At 44.4% G+C, this 20,168-nt stretch overlaps 1 protein-coding gene across 2 annotated transcripts in view; it reads right to left on the bottom strand.

Moving 5' to 3' along the window:
- The window catches only part of FAM107B (family with sequence similarity 107 member B), a 59,185-nt gene extending 42,407 nt beyond the window's left edge, over nt 1-16,778 (bottom strand). The window contains exon 1 of one of the 2 annotated variants that reach the window (XM_057422427.1): nt 16,669-16,778. The gene's annotated coding sequence lies outside the window, so the exon portion shown is untranslated. Of the gene's footprint in view, nt 1-14,709; nt 14,846-16,668 lie in introns of those variants that run through there. The other variant, XM_057422426.1, reaches the window with a different exon arrangement.
- Between the last annotated feature and the right edge of the window lie 3,390 nt (nt 16,779-20,168).

Raw genomic sequence — 20,168 nt, 5'->3', positions numbered from 1 at the left:
GTGTCTAGAGCACAGAGAGGTGGAACCTCAGTGTAATCTTGGCGTGTGTTGACTAGAAAATACAGAGCAAACACTGGATTGTGTGCATCTGTGTACACATAAGAATAACAAGGGGCAAAGATGGTCAAAAAGATAAGGGCTGTAGAAGCTTCCCATGCAAATGCAGGAGTGCCGGGGTACATGGCAAAGGCAAAGATGGGCATTGTACAGTGAGAGCCAGGACAGCAGCACTGCAGCAGAGAAACCTGAGCTGGTTTAATTGGGTCCTTCTCCTTATAAAATAGTTATAAAAAAGAAATGCGAGATTACAGGACCAGCTGAAACTGCTGTGCTAATAAAACACAGGAAACCATTGATCTCGATAAGTCATTTACTAAATGCTTGCAGAGAACTGAGTCTGTAGGGTTAAAATACCTTACTATTTCTCATTAAATTTCTTTACAAGGAACTGTACCTTTTTAAAGTTAAGGACAGCAATGGGAGAGAACCCATTCCCAAATGATTCTGCAGTGATCATGGTTTTGCTGTAATTCTGAAGGCAAAGACACCACAGCTTCTCCTGCATAAATTCAAGGCTGGCCATTTTAGAAAACACAACCTGCCCAAATAACTTAAGACGGTACCACATCATCTCAAAAAACAGGGGTAATATAAGGAGTCCAGTGAAAAACACTCAGAAGCATATACAATTTATCTTCTTTTTTTCACATGAATGACCATGCAACTGAGGTCCCTTTAAACTTAAGCATCACCAACAGATTAACCCATAGCACAGAAAGCCAAAAAGCAGAACAAGAATACAAAAGGAGAGACGGAATTTACTTAACAAGGTCTACAAGAGCTCCTGGCACATTTCTGCCTCAAGAAAAAATAGGAATATTGAAAAGACACCATGAGATTCTGTCAACTTGGGTGGATGCTCACACACCACTCAGCATTGCACATGGTTGCAAAAATTCACTGTCTCTTGAGCTCGCACGCAAACACCCCAAGTTATGAGTTTATGCAAGCTTCTGCCAGAACCAGACGTTCTCCTTTATTTCCACAGCTGCTGAAAAGCATTATCGCATCCATACTCTATCACGTCCAAATTTTCCTGGCTTTTGAGATGATCCACGCTTCCTATTTAAAGCTCGAGCTGGAATGGATGTTTAACTCATTTCAGAAGGAGTCTGGTTATACAGATCCCTTTATGAAAAATTTAAATTGTTTGGCTAAGAAGCAGTGTCTTTTTTACCCCAAGATGCTTCTTCCGCAGCAGTTAAGTCAATAACATGAAACAAAACCAGGGCAAGGAACCAAAGTGTTTTGTAACTAACAGAGAAGAGGGGTTTGGTTTGTTTTCATACAGTTCAAACACAAGAAATTTCATGACTTAAGTAAAAGGAGTGCAAAAGGGTTTGGAGAAGGAAGGTTTCCATTAAGCAGATCCGAACTGGTTCTGCAGTAATTTGAGCTCCATATGAGCTCACTTTTTGCTGTGCCGCAGTTAGGAAAGAAGCAAAAACTTCACATAACACAGGAGGGAGCTGATGACAGATGAGAGGGCAAGAGGCAATGCAGGGGCCATCTCTGAAATAATGACTAGCACTACATTACAGCCTGACATGAGAGAGCCTTTTTAAAGCTGCAAACGTAAACAACACTTAAAAGGGAAGTTAATATGAGTGGTGAACCAGGAAATGAAAAAAATGGGCTGGAAGAAAATGATGGATTTCCCTGTGCTCCAAGGAGCCACCCTGGGAAGTCCTGGCTCTCAACTTCATGGTCAGAGAATCCCATTCCATGGTCACCAGGGCTCTCCGTCTGTAGGGACTGGGATTTCAGGATGATGTTTTCTTTCTCCCACCTTTTGCTGGCTATCATGAGAGGCTGCTATCAGCTGTGGCAAACTTCCCTCTGTAAGAAGCTGTAAGGCCACTCAGGATGGTCATTGTGCTGTGAGCCTCAACTGCTTCGGGGCTCTGACAGAGACACCCTGGCTTGGGGAGATGTCCTCCACCTGCTTTTAAGTCAGCTCTGATTCACAGCAACATAAACATTGTGATGCTGAAGAGCAGCAGCAAAATGCTTTCTTGCAACAATAGTGCCAACACCACCACTGACAGCATCTGCATTTACAGGAAACAGGCAACCAAGGAGCGGCCAGCTCATTAGTGGGTTCATCCCTGCTGCCTGAAGCTCACCCTCGCTGCCAGCACCCACATTGCACAAGGGCAACGTGGTTCCTCAGTAGGTGATGCAAGTAAACCTTTGGAGAGGGGCCCCATCATCAGTCCACAGGAGGACGATGGAGGGGAAAAGAATCACACAAACCTGCAGATGAAAGGCGTCCCAGCTCACATCCGGTACCAGGGCTGCACTTGGAGTTCAGCGCTAATGCTGCTCCTAGGCTCTGCCCTTGCGGGGTACCAGGGGGCACCGCTGGGCTCTGGAGGGACATAGAGATATGTGGTTTGCCTGATGGGGATCTGACAAGACCCCGCTTCATCTCAGGCAGCACAGCAAATCTCCCTTCTGACAGCTTAATGTTTCACAGAATCAGCTCAGTGTTAAACCTCATTGGCTGAGCCTGAGGATTAGAGATAAAAACTGGGAGATTCGGGAACAAAAATAAAAGCAAGGTGGTTAGAATGGTTGTTTCCTTCCTTATGAGTCATCACCATAACTGTGCCTAAAGGACAACCACTTGCAGGCAGCACTGCTACTGATTCAGCCCCTTCTGGAGAGGCAGGCAGGCCACTACTGGTCTCCAGCATAAAAAGTGGAGAACTAAGTAAAACCTTGCATAGGTTTAGGGTGAGGAAGTTCATTCCTCCAGCCACCATCAGCTGCCCAGTACCTTCTCAGACAGTTTAAATCTGACTTACTAGGTTGAGCATCATTTGCAGAAAGACCTCTCATCAACAGGAACTGGGTTAATGGTATGGGAGGAAGCAAGGCACAGGCTTTGCTGAACAGGAATTTTCCTGTCCAAGGAGGTGGCATCCTGCAGTAAATTGAGGCAACCCTGGACAGACCTTATAAGCAAAGTCAACAGGAGTCTTGCTGCAGGATCCATACTTTTTGTATATAGAAAGGTGATTTTAAATGGTTTGATGAAGGCGACTCTTTAGGACACGCAAATATAAGGAACCACAACCTGCATCACCAAGATTTCTTTGCACATAGAGACTTGCCAGCCAATTCATCTTTAGCTTCACTGCAGGATGACAACGTAAATGGAAACAGAAGTATTTCTGATAACAGCAAATAATGGCTTAGGAGAGTTGCTCTGATTTTTATTTATTACATGGGCAAGAGGCCAGACAGAGCATTTAGTTAATTAAAGTTTTATTGATAGTAGTAAGTGGTAAATTTCTGATATCCTTTATTTTTCCCCTCCTCTGTAGAATGTGGTCCTCAGCCTTCCTGACAGGAAAGACCCTTGCCTAGGCTGATAAGGGGAAATGCTGCATTAAAAAAGGCAAGTTCTGAATAAAAACCCCAAAGGGCAGGAAGGAGGAAAAGAAATAATGAGATCCTGATACTCTGCAAGTTGGCCAAATATGTCAACCATTGTTATATTTGTTTTTCATAAGTTACTCACCAGGCATGTTCATGCACTGGGATGCATACCAGATACAACATGTGGTTATTGGCCAACAGAGATAATACAGTTATAACACAAGCTCAGGTCTGCGGCAGCTTTCGTTAATAGGTATTTCCTATGGAAGCGAAGATTGGTCCTACATGATGTGACAGGCCACTGATACAAAGAAATTAATTGCTTTATAATATGGTCTTTGACTGTGGAAAAGAAACAATGCCCCCCCCCACCCCCCCTCCCCCAAAATCAGCCAACATATATTCACTGTGGGCTTATGAGTTTCATACCAGTGTGTCCAAGTGTCCACTTCACATAAAGCCACGTTTGATCTTTCTGTGATACAACCCAGAAGTATGCTGAATTCAGTGGTTAGTCTTCCAGCTCCAAGGCCTGAAGCCCATTTACAAATACATAACAATTAGAAAGAACACGAGTTTCTACCCTCATTTTCAAGACTTTGCAATGCACATCTTGCTGAATTATGGGAATAACTCAGTCAGTTACAAAGCAATAAATTAACATTACGCCTTTAGATTTGTAACCAAATGAGGGGACTGAAACACAGAGGGTTTTTTTCCCCTGTCTTCAGCTTTACAGAGTTCTGACGTTGCTCATTGATCAGAAGTTAGCGAGAATAAAAATGTATTTACTGTGCTCCATCTCAGCTACACACCAAATGACAGTTAACAAGAGCTAAAGGAAATCCGCATGGTTTGCTTAGAATCATAGAATCATAGAATCGTTAGGGTTGGAAAGGACCTTAAGATCATCTAGTTCCAACCCCCTGCCATGGGCAGGGACACCTTACGCTAAATCATATCACCCAAGGCCTCATCCAACCTGGTCTTGAACACTGCCACGGATGGAGCATTCACAACCTCCCTGGGCAACCTAGCTTGCACAACAGGCTTGCTAAAAAGATAGCTATCATGTTCTAAAGCATTCAAATGTCAAGTAGGAAGAATCTAGGATGCTGTTCTCATGCCCACATCTTACTTAAATCAGTATGGCACTAGCAAAACCAGACTGCAAGAGCCACCACAGGGAGTTTCCTTGGTGCAAAGCTAAGCCGCAAAAACATATCAAGAAAGACTGTTTCACAATCAAGAAACAAATACCGGATGAGGTCAGGTATTTAAGTTAAATGACCTTAGATTTCCTATATGGTAATTTAAATGTGCACTCGTAGCCCTCCTCATAAGTTTTGTCTGGTTTTTAAAGGGTTTGAAGCATTCAAGATGTGAGGCTCCCCTAAATTTCATGTGAACTGGTGGCTGAGTAATGAAAGACTCCAGCCAGGAGTCCAGGCTTATCCCAGTGCTGCTACACCACAGTTACAAGGAGCAGCTCTTGGAAGCACACTGAGAAAATAAAACCCAAAACAAACAAACAAAACCCCCAAATAAACTAAGAATTTGGATCAACAGGAAATGAATTGTCAGGAAAACAAAACCAAGGTTTATGGAAGGCAAAATGGGAGGATCCCCACGCTGGCTACATGTGGGCTGGATAACAACAGGGGTTTAGCTAGGCAGCATGGAAGAGCTCAAGCTTGTGATGCTGGTGTGAAAGGTTCATGCAAGCTTTTCTCGTGCACATCAGCGAGAACATTTGCAGTTTCCGTTTGTAGCAGAAATACATACGGTACAAACAGATACGCCAGATTATTTTGTTGCTGTTGTTATCTCACATCTCATTTACTTTCCAGTCTAGTATTATAGCATGACCCATTTTCTTCCCCAATACAGAGATAAGGGCAAAATTTAAACACCATGCTGATGAAAACATCAACTCCAATGTACTTTCCTGCCTGCATTCTTTCTGAAAGTAGATGTCCTGTAGAATACCTCTGGCTTCTGTGGCATATACAAGTAAAAACAAAAACAAACAAACCAAAACAAACAAAAAAGCCCCTAAAGCCAACACTATTCCAGTTTTAAGTACGAAGACCTCTTCTATTAAGAAAAATACACCATCACTGTGATAAACATGATTAAAACTTTTGATTCTTGCACGAATCACTTTCAGACATTTTACAGACTTCCTGTAATAACTGACAGCTACAATCTGAAGCATCTTTCACTTCAGAAAAAGCAAAAAGAAACAATCTTTAATGAATTGTCTTATATGGGATAATGCTGCAATGAGAATAAACACAGTTTAATCCCAGGCCATTTACTCAGATGAGGAAAAGCTGTCTCACTGAAAGTCTTTCCAGTTACTGCGTTCTTTGCTTTTACTTCTCTTGCTTATTTTGCTCATGCTTAGAGGGGAATCAGGCACAGACCCAGCTGCAGTTCATCATCGTCATCATTTGGCTGTGGAAGATACATACACGCTTGTACTGAGTCACAGAGCTTTGCTCTGTGCTATGAAAAGCAACACATGGAGTCCAGAATGCTGCTGGGAGGACAGAAGGTCTGGTGCCACCAGGAGTTAAAGCTGCAAGACAGCTTGCTTTTCTTTAGTGCACATATGTGTACACCTTAGCCAGATTTCAGCTGAGAGCCTTTACCTTCTGAAGTCAGGATTTCAGCTTCAAAACAGCTGGTTCTGGATAAGACGCTCTTAGCAAACACTACTCAGATGAAGGGGAGAGGAATTACACTATTGTACATTTGAGCTTTGCACAAGAGACACAGAAAATACACACATCAGAAAAGAAACAATTCACAGTAAAGACTAAATTAAGGGAGTTGAGAGAAAGACAACAGAAAAATCTGACCCCCTTACATTGAATAGTATGTGAATACTTCCACTCCAATGCCAATCCAACCCTGTAAACTCCAAGCCCTAGATTCAATTATAAATCCCAGGCAAAGATAAAGAAAGCCCTTTAAAAAGGCTCTTCTACTCCCCTTCCATTAAGGACTCTGAAGTAATAACACTTAGATCTAGTCTAGGCTTTCCATGTCCCAAACTTTAACAATTGAAGCTTTTACACTTCCATTCACCTGCTCTTCATTCAATAATTGGTTTACAGAAAGACATTTAAAATGTCTTAAAAAAATCACCACAACTCGTTGTAGGACCTTTTGATTCTCCAGAATGTACTATCTCATATTTACTTTAGGTTTTCCATTGGTCACATTCAAATGACTCACAAGCACCAGAGCAAACAAGGCATTTAAGGAATCCAATTTAAACATCTAGTACAGAAAACTAAGAGAAGTTTGCTTTGCTTTCTAACTTAGTATGTTTAAAGCTAAAAAATTATAAATAAAAGTCTGATACTGCCTCAGCTTGTACAGAAACACCATATAGATATATATGACCTTGCTATCTCTTAATTTTCATGGATGACAGGAAGGCATTGACTGAAAACTGCAATTAACTGAATTCTTTCCAAATGCATCTCTAGAAAAATGCAGGGGATGCGTGGGAATCCCAAAGCCTGTTACAGACCACACTGTTATCCCAGAATGCGCAAGTACTGAAGTGCTATGGTAACCCCTGAATACTATAACCCCTCTAGCAAGTGAGTGTTGTGCTTCAAGATACATCATCCTTTACATTAACAAAATAAAGGTCATGGCTCTTGTGATCCGGAGAGCTCACCAGATACAAAACAAGAAATTTTTATTCTAAACCTAGCCCAAATTGTAATGAAGATTAACATTTGACCAGGTGAGGGTGGTGAGGCACTAGAACAGGTTGTCCAGAGAGGTGGCAAATGCTCCATCCCTGGCAGTGTTCAAGGTCAGGCTGGACAGAGCCTTGGGTGAGGCATCCCTGCCCATGGAACAGGATGATCTTAAGGTCTTTTCTAAACCAAGCCATCCTGTGATTCTATGACAGAGGGAAAACAGCAATTTAATGAAGCCACAGTTAATGACATCCCATAAGCCAGTGCCAATCACTTGTCTTTGAGTCAGCTGCATTTCTACATTTAGTACGACTGCTCTGAGTGACTCACAGCAATAATCTATCCGGGAAATAAGTAAAGGAAATCTCCAGCATGATTGTTTTGCAGCTTTTGAGATGAAGCCTAATTTGCTGTGTGCTCCTCAGCTGAACTTTGATTATTGGAAAATCTAATTTGAATTCTAATTTGTCTTTAGGAATTTTCTCAGTAGCAACAAAGTTAATGGTAGTGCAAGACACACAAAATTGGCAAGCAAGGTAATGATCATGGTCTAACCAGATCCTGTTTTCAGTAAGAAGCAGCATTTTAGGCTACCTACTTGCCTAAAGTAGAAGATTTCTATAAAGGGAAGATGATTTCTATACTGGGGTCATGAATTTATGCTTGAAATATAAAGTTTATATTATCTCTTCATTAGGTTTCCATTTGCGACGTCCTCAGATCAAATTGTAACCACGCACTAATCAGTTGTAGCTGTAGGCAAGTCAATTCAGCCTTTGTTTCTCAATCTGTAAAAGGACAATAATAAATATTTATCTACTCGAAATAGACATTGGAAGGATTTGTTTACCCTGACAGTTTGTTTTTCAAATACACAATATAAAATTTGAAGCAGGAATTACCTAGTTTAAACACATTCACTGGAAAGATTGTAGGTCCTTGTAAATGGCTTGTTGAGCTTTCATATCCTTTCATTCCTGAGGGATACTGTTTCTTACAGTACCATAGAATCATAGAATGGTTAGGGTTGGAAAGGACCTTACGATCATCCACTTCCAACCCTCCTGCCATGGTCCTGCTGGTCACACTCCTTTTGATGCAGCCCAGGATACGGTTGGCTTTCTGGGCTACAAGCGCACACTGAAGCTGGCTCATGTTCATTTTCTCATTGATGAGCACCCCCAAGTCCTTCTCCGCAGGGCTGCTCTGAATCTCTTCTCTGCCCAACCTGTAGCTGTGCCTGGGATTGCTCCTGCCCAGCTGTAGGACCTTGCACTTGGCATGGTTAAACTTCATGAGGTTGGCATCAGCCCACCTCACAAGTGTGTCAAGGTCCCTCTGGATGCCATTCCTTCCCTCCAGCGTATCAACTGAACCACACAGCTTGGTGTCATCCGCAAACTTGCTGAGGGCGCACTCAATCCCACTGTCCATGTCAGCGACAAAGATGTTGAACAAGACCGGTCCCAACACCGATCCCTGAGGGACACCACTTATTACTGGTCTCCAGCTGGACACTGAGCCATTGACCACAACTCTTTGTGAGCGGCCATCCAGACGGTTCTTTATCCACCGAGTGGTCCATCCATCAAATTGATGTCTCTCCAAGGATGTCATGTGGGACAGTGTCGAACGCTTTACACAAGTCCGGGTAGATGACATCAACAGTTCTACCCCTGTCCATCAGTTCTGTAGCCCCATCATAGAAGGCTACCAAATTGGTCAGGCAGGATTTCCCCTTAGTGAAGCCATGCTGGCTGTCACCAAGCACTTTGTTGTTTTTCATGTGCCTTAGCATGCCATCCAGGAGAATCTGCTCCAAGATTTTGCCAGGCACAGAGGTGAGACTGACTGGTCTGTAACTCCCCAGGTCATCCATTTTCTCCTTCTTGAAAATGGGGGTTATATTTCCCTTTTTCCAGTCATTGGGAACTTCACCTGACTGCCATGATTTCTCAAATATGATGGCCAGCGGCTTCGCAACTTCATTCACCCGCTCCTTCAGGACCCGCGGATGGATCTCATCAGGACCCATGGACTTGTGCACGTTCAGATATTTAAGATGGTCTCGAACCAGATCCTCTCCTACAGTGGGCCCAAGGTCTTCATTCTCACAGTCCCTGCATCTGCCTTCCAAGACTTGGGATGGTGTGGTCAGAGCCTTTGCCAGTGAAGACTGAGGCAAAGAAGTCATTCAGAACCTCAGCCTTCTCCAAATCCTGTGTAGCCAGTTCTCCCGAGAGCTTCCTGAGGGGGCCTACGTTCTCCCTAGTCTGTTTTTATTTGCTATGTACTTGTAGAATCCCTTCCTGTTATCCTTAATACCCCTAGCCAAGTTTAATTCTAACTGGGCCTTAGCTTTCCTAACCTGGTCCCTAGCTTCCCGGACAACATCCCTGTACTCTTCACAGGCCACCTGTCCTTGCTTCCACTTATTATAAGCCTCTTTTTTCATTTGAATTTTCCTCAGGAGCTCCTTATCCATCCAAGGAGGTCTCCTGGCCCTCCTGCTGAGCTTCCTTCTAGTTGGGATGCAACAATCCTGAGCTTGTAGCAGGTGATCCTTGAATATCAACCAACAGTCTTGGGCCCTCTGCCCTCTAGGGCTATATCCCATGGAACCTTACTAAGCAGGTTCCTGAAGAGGCTAAAGTCTGCTCTTTTGAAGTCCAGGGCAGTGAGCTTGTGCACGCTCTTCTCACTGTCCTGAGAATCTCAAATTCGACCATCTCGTGATCGCTGCATTCAAGGCTGCCCTGGAGCGTCACATTTCCAACGAGCCCTTCCCTGTTGGTGAGCACGAGGTCAAGCATGGCACCTCTCCTTGTTGGCTCCTCTATTACTTGCAGAAGGAAATTGTCTTCCACACAGTCGAGGAGCCTCCTGGATTGCTTGTGCCAGGCCGTACCATCCTTCCAACAGATGTCAGGGTGGTTGAAGTCACCAATGAGAACAAGGACCTGTGAGCGTGAGGCTTTTCCTATCTGTCTATGGAGTGCTTCATCTGCAGGTTCTCCTTGATCAGGTGGTCTGTAACAGATCCCCACAGTAATGTCTCCCATAGCTATATTCCCTTTAACCCTGACCCACAAACTCTGTTGACTGCTCACCTGTCCCCAGACAGAGTTCCATACTCTCCAGCCTATCCCTAACATAAAGGGCAACTCCCCCTCCCTGCCTGCCAGGCCTGCCTTTTCTAAAAAGCTCAGCCTTTTCCTGACAAATGCTGCCGGTAGTCATCCCATGCTAGCAACACCATGACAGCTTCAAGGAAAGGAAGAACTACTTTGCCATAGGAAATCATGGCAGTGGATTAGGAAAAGACCAGATACCTAAATTACAAGTTGAGCAGAAAAGTTAGCTACTTGGGTACCCATATGGCCCACTGCTACAGGATCAAAGAAGCGCAGCAGTGTTTAAATACTCTCACTTCTTTTGAAGTTCTTAACCTGCTTATGCTGCCCTTTAGCGATATTTATACTTTCCAGCTAGTTAAGACCTATTTGTTCCTCTTTAAAAACACTAAGAAGTCATCTCCTTAACCTTGTTACCTGTTTCAAAGTAAATAATAGGATTAACAGATCCAAGACAACATGTTCCAGTAGCGAAATGTAATCCATTCGCCAGCTTCAGTTCGCCAGCTTCAGTCAAAAACATTATAGGAAGGAGAAGCACTTTACATAGTGAATCTCATTTTCAAAGCGAAAAGGACTTAGTTAGACCCATACTTCTTGCTAGAAAGTTTCTGCAACTGATGTCACTTTTATTGTGACATTTTACAGCAGACAACTCTGCGGGGACAGTTCGAAATGAAGAGTCAGAGAACAGCCTGGTCAGTGATGCTGGTGCAGCTTTTAAAGGAACTGGGCGAAGAACTTCAAAAGAGGGGAGAGTATTTAAACATATTTGCACACATTTGAAGGTCTGCTCAGCAACTCATCCTGCCAGGAAGAAGAAAATTTCCTTTGGCTCAAACTAAACTCCTTGCTCTTCAGAGGTACTAAACTATAAAGCTTTTGCTCTATGCGCATATTAACATGCAAAGCAACTCAAGATCATCCATACTGATGCCATCCTTAAGTGCTCTGCTCATCTAGAGGTGCACTTCACCCATCTGACAGCATGAACTCCAGCTCCCCTGAAATCTTTTCAGCTTGTTTAGAAGCATCCACCACAGGCATTGGCCTAAATTAAGAGTGCTGTTATGCACACATGAATGGTTTCGACCCACTTCTTGTCACATCGTCTTGACTACTCAGAGCTGTGAACTCTGTTTTATTACTAGCACCAGAACAAAAGCCTGTGTATATATATGAGGTCTTACAAATGCCCATTCACTGTACAGGCAAGCAGTGAAAAGAATTGTTCTATTATTTCCCATCATCAACCTTCTCTCACCAGCCCACCAGAAGACCCACTGAATGCCATTGCTATTGAGATACCTTTGACAGGCAGTATTTGGCTCCCATTCAGAGCAGGCACCACTGGGTGAGTTTGCTTAGCACCAGTGGGCACAAGCATGGAGAACTGAATGTCCTTCCAAGACAGACAAGAGAACTCTTAATATTCAAGTAAGCAAAAGCAGCTTAACGTAGGTTTTCCTCTAGACAATAACGAGCAGTTTCATGACTCAGTTTTGCCTCCCTTAAATATATTATACTGCAAAGCAGGAGGACTGCATCAACCACAGTCAAACATGAGGGCAGTTTCTCCTCCAAAGCATTTGTACGTTTTGGCTCTCCAGCTTACTGGAGTGGTCAATAATTTGTGGGTACCAGGGAAAAAATAAGACCCATCTCACCACAACAAGCAGCAAGGTTGCTGTCCAGGACATTAAAGCATCCCTTACAGAGAGAGCACGTTTCATGATTCATCACTGTAAAAATAGTTCTCTACAGGACTCTAATGCAGCTCATAAAGAGGGTCAGCAATTGTAAGAAGTTAAGATTTGCAAGAGGACAGAAGAGAGGTTTTGCAGTTCATCCTGCAGGCACACACACTGCCCGAGACTACAGTATAAATGTGAAAATAAATTGATCTCATCCCACTGTTCCTAAATGACTGTGCTGTTCCGCGCTTTGAAGAGTGGCACGTAATTGCACAAAAGGCAACCTTTACAGGAATCTTTACAAATGTAAGCAAATTCAGGAGGTTTGCTTCTAGAATAAAGTTAAATAAGGCAAAGGTTATTGCACTCATCATGAAACTAGGACCCTTTTTCCATCTAAAACAAGCTGATGACCTGCTGAAGACTCAATTAACTCCAAGCCAGACTTAGATCTATAACAGAAAGCAAACTGCACCAAGTCGCCACAAAGCCTGCCCTTTCAGCTATAGACCCATCAATTATAGCAGCTACTGATTTCAAACGTTCTTTTAAAACATGATACAGATCAATGGACACAGAACTGCACATAACTGATCCAAAAAATCTTTGTGCCTTATTCTTTCTTAGACACAACTTGGAAATGCTGCTCGAGTTTCACCTGCGCGTTTCCTACCCTTCACTGCGCAAAATTTGCAGCATTGGCCTGAACACAGGAAGTAGGCTGCTGTTTTGAAACTGAAGTTAAAACTGTGACAGACTTTGCAACTGTAACAGTCAACCACCAAACACAGTGCTGTAACGAAAAACCTTACTGCAAACTTCAGTTTTCTCAGTGTGATGAAATACAAAGGTGGGAGGCATCCTCTGGAATTTATGAGTTAGAAAGGGGAAGAAAAGACCACATCCTTTTCTTGCAGTCCTCCCTGCTCACATAATCCCTGTAATCCAGGGATTACAGCAAGAGAGTTGCCACATACAGTCCTTCGCACCCACACCCTCAAGTGGAAGAGCAGCCGAGCAACAACAGCAGTTCTGTGGGTGCACCCATCAGAAATAAGAGACCCAGAAGTACAAGTGTGGCCTCTCAGGGTGAGGATCTGCACTCGAATTATCTCATGCAGCTGCTGGGGTCACACAAAGGCAGTCTTAGTCCTGCCAGGACCCTCCTGGCTCTGCAAAGACTTCTCTTCCCTTCTGCTGACACCTGCTTGTATGCAACTGTGCAAGGAGCCAGATGAAGGACCTCCCAGAGGTCCAGCCAGAAACCCATGTGTAAAACAGCACACACTGTTTAAAGGCAGGTGTAGAAAGGAGAAGAAAAACATCCCTTCCTGTTTTTCCTCTCCTGTGTACGCTGAATGTCTTTCTAAGCACTTATCGCAAAACCCTGACGTTTGGACTGTGCCTCTTCTACTCTGTGCAGGGTGAAATTTTCTCATTTCAACACCAGCCACTACTTCAGGAAACGTAAGTTCAAGTTCTTGCACCACTGTGTAGTCATGGATGACCCATTTACTTTGTGGTGGTTTTAATCCTCACCTGCAAAGGAAAGGGGTCTTCCTCACAGTGAGAAGCTGCAACACCTTTCTACTTCCATAGAGTGTTGAGAGGATTAGTAAGAATGAAGCACACACAGACATATGCAAGATCTGGAAGGAGGAAATATCACTGAGAAATGCAATCCTAGACAGATAATTGAACTTCCTCCTACAAAATATTTCTCCTGTCAAATCTGCAGCTCTATGTTCAGGTTAGCAAGTGACCAATTCCCTTTCCACAGCTGGATCCTTCCACTGTCTGATGTTAAAATTAAACATCAAAACCCCAACTTACGTACTCTTTTAAGTAAATACAGAAGAGTTGCAGGCTCTTTGCAACATCATGTTAAGCAGCAAACCACACTGCCACTGAGCACATAGGGTCTGGCCAAACCAGAACAAACTTTAGACTAATCATTGAATTAAAGAAGCATTAAGCACATTTTTTCCCATTCAGAGTTGCATGTGTCTTGCTCTTCGATACGTGCTTTTTCCAAAAGCATCAGAAGGGTATCAGCTGTCAGTTGTGTCTAACATGCTTTTTTTGTGCACTTATGAAATGCAGATAGAGCCAAAGTTGTACAGCACAAAGATGTCAGAAACAAAAATGTCTCAGCAGAGATGCTGCAAAACTGAGCAGTGAAGCTTGCTCTCTTTAAAGCTCCCACAGTGTCAGAACAGTCTTAGAGTTGGCCGTGTGTATGTAACACTGATAACTGCCTACAAAAAAAAATAACAGTTTTATTCAAGAAAATCTTTGGTTTTGAAACTTTTATAGAGCCAAAGTTCTGTTGAAGAAGATTACTAGTTAAACAGTTCCATTCTTTTTCTCACATATTAAACAAGAATATTTCTTCTATGTTTCCCCATTTTAATTCTACTCCTATTTTCAGGTGATTTTCCCGTCCTTACTAATGTTATGAAGCGGGTTGTCAAAAAGAGTTGTTTCTCAGCATCCGGAGTACAGCAAAATGTAAAAACCAAGTGACTCCCCACCTCCATCCCAGCAACTGTCTGTCTCAAGCCTGGCTGTTCCACAGCATGACTGTCAGACAATCTGCCACTTCAGCAAAACACACTGACCAGAGCCACCACATAAGTCAGCTTGTAAAGAACCATGTGCAAGAAAGATTTCCCAACTGCAGCTGCCACACAGCTACTCACTTACCTAGTTGTTGTGCAGGGATGGTGTAGGGCTCAGTACAGCAAGACTCGAGACCTTTAAAAGCTCAAGGGTGAGCTGGAGTTCAGAGAAACTTCTTAATTTTGAAGAGAGAAAAGAGGTGCTAAGACAGAAAAAGGACTAAGAGAGTAAATAAAGGGGTGTAAGATCAGATGCAGAAAGGAAAAAGGAAGCAGGGAAGTATTTAGAGGATCTGATGAGATGACTCTCCCACCTCTACCTCTTCCTTTTGGGAAGCATCAGCATACCATTTGAGTTAACAATACTTTAATGCTGGAGGCAAAGTAGCAGCATTACTCTTGAGCATTTTGGACTCTGAAAAACAGAAGTGACACTTCACCTGCCAGAATGATCCCTGGCAAAACTCCACGGACATCAGTGGAACTACACCAAGCATGAAATCGGCCCACAGTTGCTTTAAGACAATAAAGGCTTTGTTTTAGGAGATATAGGGATCTTGTGGTTCTTTTTAATAAAGCCCAGCAAACAATTGTTTATTGTCCCCGAGCAAATATTGCTGGCAATAAGCAACCAGCTATCACATAGTACGTACTCTCTGTCCCTATATTGCTAGGAAAACAACCATCAATAAAGTAAGAGATTCCTAGTGTTCTGTTCACAACACAGCGAGATTAAAGACAGTTTAAAACCCCCTCAAATTACCTAGAAGATCCCCAAGCAATTATTGCCATTTTTTTAACAACATTCTTCCATTCTCCCACTTCTGTGCCAAGCCAAAGTTAAATATCCTCACTGGTGCCACAGGACTTAGTACATACACATATACGTACCACAATGCAAAACAGCAACGCTGCCAGCGTTACTCAACAGTACTCCCACCACAAGATGCACACAGCTCACACAGAAGCATCTTCCCCTCGTTCTGCTGCATTTTTGTTTGACTACGCAGAATTCTCCACAAAACCCAGAAAGTTCACAAGTTCCTGCCTCGCTCTTCAGTTTGCTACAAACATGCCCTGAACTTAACAGGACCAAGCTCTGCTCTGATGCCAGCCACGGCCATACTCTGCAGTCGCACAGTATTGATACATGCCAGAACTCATTAAGCTATGAAAAGAAATCCACTGGAAGAAGCAAACAAGTAGTTTTGATACACAGAGCTCCTGCACTGCATCCCTTCCCCTTATGAACCTCCTAAATGGGTTTATCCATGCAGTTACTCTGGCCAGACGCAATGCTTTCCAACCCAACACATAGGAAAACCTGGACATTTGGACTGCCTGAAGGGAAACTCTGACAGACTCGCACTGGGAAGGATGGGAGCACAGGGGGACAGCGCAAGTGCTCACCACACTCCCAGTGTTTACTGCTTCTAAAGATTTGTAAGGCAACATCCACTGTCTACATCAGAAGTTCGACTGCTCTGAACCCTCATTCTACAAGGCAGGACCTATAGGAAACAGAATATATCTATTTCTTATTTTCCACCTCTTCTTCCCATCCAACACCACACACCCCGGCTCCAACCCCCAAAGTCACCAGAGAATAAGTAAGTTTGCCCTCCGGGAAGCAGAAAGGCCCCGCCGGTTCCTCAGCCCCAGCCAACTCGGGGGGGGGGGGGGGGCCTTCGGCGGCCCCCTGGCCGGCGGGACCTGTGACATCCTCGGTGCCCCGCACCCTTTCCGGGCTCCCTTCTACTTCGCTCCCCCCTTCATTATTGCTCTTACAAAGCCACTATCAACTCGCAGGGTTTCCCTTCACGAATGAAGGCGCAGAGCCGGGGCTCTTCCGCCGGACCCCCACAGCCCGGGGGTGCCGCCGCGTCCCGCCCCGCAGCACCCCACAGCGTGAGGAGGGGGTACGGCGATGGGACACCGCCACCACCCGGACCCTCACCGGGAGCCGCCTTCCCTCCCCACCCCGCGGCTGTCCCGTCCCACCCCGCCAGCGCAGCGCCTTTGTGTGAGGAGACACAAAACCTACCTCGCCGGGGCGGCTCTCCCGTGGGGGGACGAGGGCAGGGGGACCCCGAGGCGGGAGCAGGGGAAGAGTGAGCCGGCGCTGCCCGCTCGGTCACTCACTGAGTGTCCGCCAGCGCGGCCCCGCCACACGCGCGGAGCCGGCCCAGCCTCGCCTGAGGGGAGCGGCGGGGCGGGCCAGAGGCGGGCCCGCCGCTGAGTCACCGCCGACCGCCTCCTTTGTTGTCAGGCGTGGAGAGATCCGGGCTGGGGGTGAGGGGGGATGTGCGGAGCATAGAAGCATAGAACGGTTTGGGTTGGAAAGGACCTTAAGATCACCCAGTTCCAACCCTCCTGCCACGGGCAGGGACACCTTCCACTGGAGCAGGTTGCTCCAAGCCCCTGTGTCCAACCCTGTGGCCTTGAACACTGCCAGGGATGGGGCAGGCACAGCTTCTGTGCCAGTGCCTCAGCACCCTTGCAGTAAAGAACTTCCTTATATCTAATCTAAACTTCTTGTTTCAGTTTGAACTCATCACCCCTTGTCCTGTTACTACAGTCACTGATGAAGAGTCCCTCTCCAGCATCCTGGTAGCTCCCTTCAGACCCTGGAAGCTGCTCTGAGCTGGGGTGCCCACGGGTGCTTCTCAAATGCTGCTGGCCCGGCTCACCTGTAAGAGCCACCTCCCTCTTCATGGAACAGGAATGCCTTCATTTAACCTTCCCTGAGTGTTTTCCTCTCCCTGTTCATGGTCTGGAGCCCTCTCCCTATGGGTATTTCCATCAGTCAACCTGTAAGAATTCAGGCTCCCACTCTGCAAGTGTACCCATCCAAGTAAAAGGACAAGAAATCACAGCCAGACAGCCAAAACATACCTCAGTATGCCCCAGAATCTCTTTGTAGTGAGTACTACGGGATGGAGACATGATGGAGAGCCTGAGACCCAACATGACATGCATAGGCTTTGGGAATGAACCCAAAGAAAAGAAAGACCTTTGAGGATGAAGTATGTGTTTATACATTGGTGTACATACTTGGATTGAATTGATTTACCTAGTCTAGTGGAAGGTGTCCCTTCCCATGGCAGGTGGGTTGGAACTGCATGATCTTAAGGTCCTTTCTAACCCAAACCATTCTCTTATTTCTTCTGTATATTTATCACTAGGATTATGTTGTTATTCTTCAGAGCAGATGACTCAAATCACAGCAAAGTGACAACAGCAGCTTGAGTCATACCAGGGATGGAAAGCTTCAGACTGATTTAAGCTCAGTAACTTGAGGAGCTGAGTAGCCAACATCACTTGTGCTGTAGAGACAGATCCTACCCTTCCCAAAACCCCCAGCCCCAGGAAGCCCCTGCAGGAAGGATATTGGGTGCTCAGCAGGTGGTGCTGTTTCCACCGAATCTCTCCTAAATAACCCGCTGCCCCAGCATGGTAAGGGGGCAGAGTGGGTCGGGAGAAATATGTTTTCTGTGACCATGTTATTTGGTCACAACTGCATTTTACTCATGACAAGGGCCGACATCTGGAGAGCTGGTATGTACTAAAAGACCGCTCAGGTCTTTGTGTGCAGCTGTTCTTTCATTAGGGAGAAAAAAGGTGAAACCTAAGAAATGGATGAAATCCAGAGCATGGGTGGCCACTGTCAGTTCTGGTTCAATCTGAGTCTTGCCAAACAGCAACATCATCAATCAGAGCTCTCTGTGAACAAATGAAATGTTATAAAATGCTAAATGCTCCTCAAAAAGTCACTTGTAGTGTACCAAGGTGGACACCCATTTGTGTTGTACAAGTTCGCAGTGCCAGCGCTGGTTATGGGTAGCCCCATTCCCCAGGTGCCCCTTCCTTCACAAGAGTGTTGTGAGATATAGTTGTTCTGTATTGTGAAGCCCATGGATACTGTATGGAACAAAACCTAATAAAAATTGATTTTTTTTTTTTAATTAAATGCAGTAAAATGATGTGCTTAGGTGAATGAGAGGGTATCAGCATTGAATAGTTCCCTGCTCTGTGAGCAATGCTCCATCTGAAGCATGGGAGGGAGGAATGATGTATGACCAAGGAATTGCAAACAGCAAAGAAAGAAAATGAGCTGCAAGGCCAGCTGGAGTGCTGAATTTCCCTATCTTTTGCATTCTTGACCTTACAACCTCTCCATATCATTTCTGTATGTAAGCATTAACCATTTGTATTCTAAAGATGCTTTGTAGTCCTGACCATGTTTTTATCTCTGCCCCCTTAGACACTGCACAGGCGGTTGTCCCTGTTCTGCAATCTGACACGTCACACCAGTGTTTCCCAACCTTTTCTCAGCTCAGACAGCTATTTTGCTGTGATATGTACCTTTTCCCCAACAGATCCTGCACATCCACACCTTTAAATGGAATGTAACACTTCACTGAAGCTACCAAAAATCTCTAGGTGTCTTGCCACAGCTTGTCAAAGGAGCATAGGCATTTTTCATGGTGATAGCTGCTTTGTTCCAGTGTTATATTCAGTTTGAGTGTGTGGTTATGTGGTTGGCCATACTGGATGCAGATATAGCAAAGTCCCTCCCATACATACTATTAACTTGTGCTCCATGAAATGACTGTGAGGCTGTGCAGACTCTAAGCTACTGTGGCTGTATACAGACTTGAAAACTATTGCTGGACACAAGCAATGAAGAAAAAGGTTTGGAAGAGGCAGAAAGTTGAAAGGACTCACCAAGAACACATCTGAGGATCAACGATGGCTGAGATCAACCTGCTTGTTACCATAGCGTCTGAATTCCTCACTCAGTGCCTCATACAAGACAGTGCTTAAATGACAGGTTTGAGTCAAACATCTCACAAGTAATTTAAGCGATAGCTTGTCTCGTCAGGTTGCCTGGTTTTGGTGCAGGAGCTCCCACTCACTGGGGAGACAGTCCAGCACAGCTCCAGTCCAAAGGTGAGGAATTTGACCACTGTCTCGTATGAGTTGTGATGGGGAGTCAGTATTGTCTCCTATCTGTGAGCCACTCAGATTCCTGATACTCACATTCCTTCTTTAAGGCACATCGTATGCTCCTCATGCCTCTTGACCACATGAAAATTACAGTGTTTGGTTCATGTGATAAAGAAATTTGGTCACAGTTGCATTTTACTTATGACAAGCCTGCTTCCTCCAGCACTCTGGGTACTGAAACTCCAGCACTCAAGAAGGATTCAGGGATCTTTCTAGATGAAAAGTACTATATAAAATTAAAACATTACCTTTTTATGTAATGAATAATGAATAATAATGAAAATCAGTGTATTGGAATCCAAAATATGAATCAACTGGCTGCACTTCAGAGCAACTCTCAGGCAGAATTATGCACTGGAAACACTTAACAAGAGAAATCACTTTTTTATTTACATTATAGCCAAAACTATATAGTCATTCTGTTGTATAAGTGTCATGGGACATATGTAGTACATACTTTGGCATTTTGGTATCTTATGAATCAAGTATTACGTATTTTAATTGCAGGCCGGTGTTTGTAATTCTTTTCTGTCA

This window comes from Pezoporus wallicus, unplaced genomic scaffold (assembly GCF_028554395.1).
Source record: "Pezoporus wallicus isolate ANWC-B61680 ecotype Strahan unplaced genomic scaffold, APGP_CSIRO_Pwel_v1 contig_3058, whole genome shotgun sequence".
Classification (NCBI taxonomy): Eukaryota; Metazoa; Chordata; class Aves; order Psittaciformes; family Psittacidae; genus Pezoporus; species Pezoporus wallicus.
Note: the sequence above shows the minus strand (reverse complement) of the source record. Positions and strands in the feature narration are given on the sequence as shown.